Below are 7,945 nucleotides of genomic sequence, written 5' to 3'. Positions count from 1 at the left end.
GAAATGTATATTGTATAATCCCTATTCTGCCTTGTCTTACACGGCGATATTGAGCTAACGAGAATGTTTCAACAGCTGAAACTGGTGCCAGATTCAGTGTGTTATCTCCTCTTTAGAATTAAAATACAATGAACCTCTCACGACCACGATTAATGCACTTTTGAAAGAAAAATATGTTTCTTTCATTGAAGTGATTGTGCCATATTCGCCATGTTGACGCGCACAACTCCATCTATCGGCATGGATACGTCCATTTCTGAGTTCTGTCTCTTTCCACATATATACTGAGGATACGAGAACTTTTAAAAGGCTGAAATGGGCATCATATATCGGATAAAACCACGATATTTGAATTGTTAAATGAAAAAATAACTTCTTTCAGTGAGATGAATGGATCATCTGCACCATTCTGACGTGTGCAACGACTCTACCTCCATCTATAACCACGAGACAGAGATCTTGTCGGTGGATGCAGAGTGGGTCTCGGCCCGCAAGTGGCCATGGCTGGTCCGTGGTCCAAAAGCTGAGTACTCCGACCGGCCAACCGAGCAGCGGAGAGGTGGCTACGGCTCTACCGTGACTCGACACCTCTGCATTCGGGAGACAGGAGATTGGTGGACCTCACGGCTGGCCCTGACCGTCGACTGTTCTGAGAATGGTTTTCCGTGGTTTTCCATTATCTTGCACTAATATGATAGGCCACGGCCGCCAACCCCCTCACCTTCTCCGTGCATCTCCTTCACCGTAACAAATCTCCCGGCCTGAGAGACGGCGTTACCGTCTAAAAGATCCGCCTCCCGCTTAGTTCTTTCTCGATAGAATGCCTCTTAATGAGCGAGATGAGGTTGTCATTTAGTTGCACGTTGCAACATTAACATCGTCTACTGCCATGATACACTTAACAAGTCTTACTGACTACTTTGAAAATTTTGCGTATAGAGTTTCTTTGTAAGTGGTTGCACAGTAGAAAACATCTGTTAATTTATCTGCCAATTTATTCCGATAATAATGTCATATTTAACGTGTGAGATCAGAATCCGGTGATCATTTATCGGGAGGACATGCTCGTTTCAAATTTTCAGTTACTTTTCCCGCAGCGCGTAGTATTTTGGACTGTCGTAGACTTACAGCTAGTTATTGTATAAAGACGAGAGTTTACGTTGTTATGAATGTGTCAGAGATGAAAATTTTGCATTCTTTTATTACGTATGGTGCTTTTATATGTGCCATACAGAACGTTTTCTGATGCCAAAGGAAGTATAAAAACTGTGGAAGGAGCTTATAACGATACCGCGTAGTAAACATTGGTTATGTCACCGAAGTTTCAAAGTGCTTTCGGTATGACGGGTGTAACATTTCCCTTGTCAGCACCATCCATATCTCAGCAGGTTCCATAATGTCATAGCAATCAATGGCTAGGCTCCAGTAGAAGCAAGAACACTACTTCTGTCAAGGAATAGAACAGGCTGAATGTTGATATCTTTGTAATTAAAAGCATCTTTCTGTCTGTACGTTTTGAATATCAACCTGATACTTTACTCCGGATAGGACAAATAATGGTCTATGTGGGTTCAGTTTAACTTTTGTCTGTTGTTTGTTACAGCATCACGGAAAGACGGATAGGTGGATTTTCATGAAACTTGGTATTTAAGTTTAGGGTAAGGGCGAGTGGGATCTTAGTTATATATCGTTCAAAACATTATGAGAGGGGGCTCAGAGGTTATCTGAAACATAAAACTCGGCGTCACTCTTACGGTTGGTTTTACAGGAAAATTGCCCATCACAACATTTATGTACACTCTCATTTATTAATTTATTTGTTATAGAGTTTTTTTCGATTCAGTGGAAAATAAGGGAAATACTAGTGGCAATCATGTGAAAATTATAAGTCCAAAAGATGGTAACTAAACTCTGACGGCAACGTTTTAAATGTTTTGTACAGCTCTCTGTACTTTTTGAATATCAACCTTATAGTTGGTTGTTATACCAGAAGGAAGGGATCAAATGTAAAAGAGATGAAACTGCAAGGTTAGAGAGAGAGCCAGGAAATGAGTACGTCACAAAAAGCCACTGAAAGGGAGAGACTATCCACGTACGTGTCTCAGAACGTCAGCAACAACATGAGAGGTCGACTGAATTATAATAATGCACATGCTAAGTGATAGTTCCATCAACGACGGATAAAACATTTAGTTGAAAGTATAAAATCGTTACCTCATCGCGTAAAGATGATACGTTATTTCTAATTAAGATTTTAAATTAATATTACTAGTCTTGGGGTTAGCTAGTAGATTGATCTGGCCACTTGGCTTTCAAACGCGAGTGTCTCGGGTTCAAATCCCGAAGACTTCGGTTGGGATTTCAATATGACTAGAGTGAGGTGACAGACAAACATCTGGCCGTAAATTATCTGCCAAGAGCTACTCTGTGCCTTGGTGCTTCGTCTATCTCACATAAACGTGCGAAAGTGTCTTTGAAAAACAAATATATAAACACAGTAACATTGCAAACCTTGCCAGAAGCATTGGATTACAATAAAGAAGAACAAAGGTAACACTACTACTAATTTCAGTTCATCATTTTAATTGTCGCAAGTGTAGTGCCCATTTTTGTTGTTAATTAGTATCTTCCTTAAATTTCAACTACACATACAAGAGAAAGGATCCATTCCCCACATATACAAACATTACTGTAACATGGTGAGAAGTTGTGTATTCCGTACCATCCCAAATGCGCGCTGCGACACATTCCGTTAGAGGACTTGTAAATAGAAGTTGACTGGACTGTGGAGATTTTTAACAGTCAACCCCAATCTCCTCCATTCCAGAAGTTTTGTATTCACTTGCTCAAGAAGAATGCTGCATTTATTTATTCCAAACGTAGACACAAATAAGATACAGGTTTACCTACTGCTGCAAACATCACAGTAGCCTAACAGCTAAGTTTCACACATTCAGCTTTGGTCTAATGACTATGAATCCAGCCTTTGAAATGAATCAAGCAATGTCCCGGTAGTGACAACTACGTCCTAGATTCAGATGAGAATCATCCGGCGATTTTGCTGCACTTATTGAGCCACTGGAAACCCGAAAGAACACATTGCAACGTGATTATAGCCTGATGGATCTTGCTGCATGTTGTTATAAAGTTCATACGGCAATGAACCACACTGATTGATTCGGACTTTATTATAAATGACCCAAATTTTATCGAGGAGATCTAAACCAGATAGGACGAGCGAGTTGGCTGCGCGGTATGAGTCATGTAACTATAAACGTGCATTTTGGAGTTAGTTCGAACACCACCGTTGGCAGCCCTGAAAATGGTTTTCCGTGGTTTCACATTTTCACACCAGGCAAATGCTTAATTAAGGTTACTGCTGCTTCGCGATTTCTAGTTATGTCGTCGCTGAAAACCTTTCTGAGTTAGTGCAACGTTAAAAGCACTTGGGAAAAAATCGTATAGTGGACGTTATTTACTAAATAGTAGTTGCCACACTACATTATAGAGTTACCAGTCTACAAATTTTGGCTTTGGGCCTTGAAGTCCTCGTAAACAAGAATGTATGTTTGTGTCCAATAATCAGCATAAGATAAGCCTATGATATTCGTTGGTTCCTTAGTATAAGAGTACTCGATAGTTCCCTTAACGCCATACTGGTTAAATTATATTATCTAATAGCTTGTGTCTTCCGACCATTTTACTTGTGACAAGCTGGTAGTTAGGGAAAGTGCATGTCGTGTCGTGTCTCTCATTATGGCGCTTAACGAACAGGGAACTTTATTACCTGGCAACCGTTTAACTTTAAAGTTGAGTAGCGTGCTAGGAAAGTTTCCGGGCCCAATCTCGGATGGCAGATGATGTGACGAGAACAATCGATATGCAAGGTCGAGAGTTGTGTCCCTGGCACCGTCCGTGTCACGCGTGTGCTGCAGGATTGCGGTGTGCTGGGGTGCACCAAGAACTTCTCAGCCGCATTAGCTTAAAATATTAACCAAAGAAGTAAGTTCTCATTATTTAGTCACATTGGTTTCTTTCTAGCATACTGTAGGGTTACACTGCAATTACTCTGAAGCACCCAAGTGGCCGAAGAGAGCTGGAGCTAAATTTGTGTAATTAAATGCACGAATATTAAATATATCTAAACTCAAGTTCAGCTTCATGACTAACTGGTTAGCATGCTGGCTTTTGGTCCAAGGGATTCCAGATTCAAATCCCTGTTGAGTCAGGGATTTAATCAATCATTAGTTATTTCCTCGGATTCGGGTTGAGTATGTGTGCAGTCTTCAACATTAGATTTCATCCTATATAGGGCTCCATCCTAACAGACACGCAGGTCGCCCATGGGCCTCTCCGGAGGCTACACAGCATTATTATTATTATTATTATTATTATTATTATTATTATGAGCTTAACTTATATGTATTTATGTGCTTAAAAAGTGGAAAATATGCTGTTGTTTCCAATATATGTGCTTAGCTTTGTACTATATTTATTCCCCCCTCTCTCTCCCTCAGTTACTAAAGGTGTCGTAGCGTTCCGTCTGAATTCCAGGAACTAGCAGCTTATTAGGGTTCGGCTTGCTACGTGCCCTAGTAGCGTTTCGTCCGAGGGCTACCATCCTAATAGTGTTGAACCCTTAAAAACTACTCTTCATTTCTTCAGTTTACAATGCGATAAGGTCCACTGTTAGAGCCAGCCAGGACTGCGTGCCCTCTTCGATTGCCACTGCCGTATAGCCTCGCGCTCGGGATACACGACACGAGTAGAATATGCTTTGGCTTAAAAACGACCAGTTTGCTAGCCTTGCAGATCTATATTGGGAAGGCGGAGGGACTGGTCCTTACAGTGGACTGTCCTGGGAATGCTTGCACTAAGGTGAATGCCGAAATAGTTCGTTTTCTAGGCCACGGCCGATACCCCCCTACCTTCTCTGCACCTCAAATCACGATACAAATCTCCTTGGCCTTAGAGAGGCCGTTACCCTCTAATAGGCCTGCCGTACCCCTTAAAGATACGGAATGAAAGCTTTAAAAAATATACGACAGGGGGACATACGTGGACTCGCAGAGATAATCCATGGATTTTTTTAAGTTTGGTTTGTATAGAATGTTTAAAACAGCTCCATGGAAATATCACACTTGGCCTTGAAATTTAAAACTTAGTCCAAACTTATTTTTGTCTATATAAATAATATAGATAACATCTTGATAGTAAACTAAGCTCTCAAGGTATTATACATTGTCACCATATACTCTAGCTGTGTAAAACCAGTTATACATCATTCCTAGATATCTTCCTTCCGTAATCTTAATCCATTTAGATAAAGAAAGAGACATATTGAAAATGTCTCTCCTGACGGCTCCCTTGCTACATTCGCTCATAAAATTCTGTTGTCCATCAAGACATATTTCTTTTTCCTTTACACCTCTTCTAAATTCAGGTCCATTCTTAATTACCGTCTGACTGTTTTACTTTCTTCTTAAAGTAAATAATCACATCCTTCACTTGCGGGTGTGGTTTACCCACGAATGAGTTAAATCGATGGTCCCGCCCTTCATCCTCATTATTTTTCCTGCGTCTCCTTTGATGGTAGTTCCACGTGTCAGTTGACACCTGTGAATTTTCCAACCACTGGTCCACTAAGTAGTTGAAAAGTTCCGTATGTTTTTCATTTTCCTCTGTCTTGCCGTGGTTATGAATTCAACCTTCCTCAATTTCTGTTGGCTTTAAGAACGCAAAGGCAGCACACTTACTGATGGAGTTTCGAAATTTCTGATTGAATTTGTATATACTTGTAAGCCCAATGATCTGTACCTTCCCCCAAACACTTCGTGAAAACGAAAAAGAAAGTTAGCACTTGAAAAGACATGTTTGATTGCTTCAATAGCCCCTGCCTCGAAATCAATGTTACCCGTTTCAGGAGCTCATTCCGGTACTAGTTCAAGGATAGGTTCAAATAGGCGAATATAAGTAACATTTTTCTTGTCAGAAAACAACGCATAAACTGCAGGCGTAACATTTTTGTCTGTTCTGTAGTGCTTGTACTCTTAAATGCTCCATCCAAGAAACTTTTTTAATGTTTGTTTTCCTCATGGACTTGCAAATATATTAACCTGTCACCTTCACAGTTGTCAGCTAGTAAGAAAATTTTGCCATCTGCCATGACTAAAATTTGGTTTTCATCAGCATCTTACATTTACACAGAAAAAAATACTACAACCTTATTTTCACGTGCAAGACACCCAAAAATATACAGAATTTCACAATAATTTCCAACGCACCAGCTGATTGTCAATGACTAGTACAAAATAATGCAGAAGTAAAACACACTATGTACGCCACTCAGTGCAAAACACGAAACTACGTATTCTGGAGCATTTTGATTGTGTCTAATATAAACGCAAAAAGAACAGACTGCATTGATTTCACGAACAAAGCAATGTTTAACGTAGGAAGCACACCCTCTTTGTTATTCCAAATGCAAAAGAAAATATACATTACACAGATCGAAGCTTCTTTTTGCGCTTTATAGTGCACACCAAGCAGGATTTTCAAGTTTTCGAAAAGAAAGATCTGCCTATTTTCAGCTTAAACAGTTTTCCATTGCGGATGAAGTTACTGGTGCATAATTTAAAACACACAATGTCTGTTGGTGAAAATTCTCCGTTGGGCTCTAGATCTGCGTTGCCACTAAGGACACTACTTATTTGCACAACTTGATTGTACCCCAATTCTTTGATAATATATTCCTCAATTTCACCAAAACCCTGTTTCCCCGGTATCTCCGGGAGAGTTCTCAAGCTTTTCACAGACTTCAGGAATGTCCTGAAGAACTGACGAAAGTAGTGCTGTATGTCTTCTTTTTGTTTGTTTGTGGAACTTCAGAAAGCTAAGTTAGATTATTTAATGTATACCATGTCTCCTTGAACTACCTTCGCACGCAGTGCTTCTAAACACTCAGTAATGCACACAGCGTCATATTTGTTTAGCTCTAAGTTCAAAATTCTCTGCATAATAGCACGCTGCATCTAGCCAAGTACCCCACCTGGTGCACGCTGGTTGTGGAGGTAGCGGCGGATCAGCGGCGCACTGTTTCAATTGCTTCACACGACTGGGTGTTTTAATGAATATTTTATTCACGGATGCTATTAATCTGTTCAAATGTGGAAAAATACTCCTAATTGTTTCAGCAACACAGCGTATACCGTGCGCTAAACAAGTTAAATGAATCACCTTGCTATACATAATTTTCAACCCTTTGCAAAGTCACCTCCATACAGGTCGGCTTCCACCATTGTTAACCTCGGCACGTGATGGGGTAGAGTGGTTAGCTCTACGCCGGGCCGCCTTTTCCTCCAGGAATTAACCTGGTACTCATTTTCGGTGTAGGCTGAGTGAACCTCAGGGCCATATGCACCTCCTGAAGTGGAAATCTCGTTTCTTAAATTTTAAGACTTCCTGACGGGGATTCGAACCCACGTCCTTACGGGCGAACCGAGCACGCCTTTACCGCCTCGGCCAGGTTGTAAGGTGCAACGTCTGTAATTGATAGAGGCACTTTATCATATCGGATGCTATCAGGTCATAGAAGCACCACATTATTATTAAAAGATTTCGCTAGTGCATGACTTACGTTTTCTCAAGATTAGCCGATGTAAGTAAAAATAGCGGTCGTGCGGCTAGATTTACTGGCACGTAAAAGAAATCCTACAGAACAAAATTCCGGCACCTCGGCGTCTCCGAAAACCGTAACAGTAGTTAGTGGGACGTAAAAATAATGACATTATTAAGAAAATGACGGTAATGGATCGCATTTTAACGCACAGACTATGACGTTAGCTACGTAACAGCCAGTGGCGTCAGTCGTCTCGTCTGTTGTAATCCATACTGCGTTGCCACCAATTTATCAAAAACATTCTGTGCACTGTCTCAGAGTGACGTT

This window comes from Anabrus simplex, chromosome 1 (genome assembly GCF_040414725.1).
Source record: "Anabrus simplex isolate iqAnaSimp1 chromosome 1, ASM4041472v1, whole genome shotgun sequence".
NCBI classification, from domain to species: Eukaryota; Metazoa; Arthropoda; class Insecta; order Orthoptera; family Tettigoniidae; genus Anabrus; species Anabrus simplex.
Note: the sequence above shows the minus strand (reverse complement) of the source record.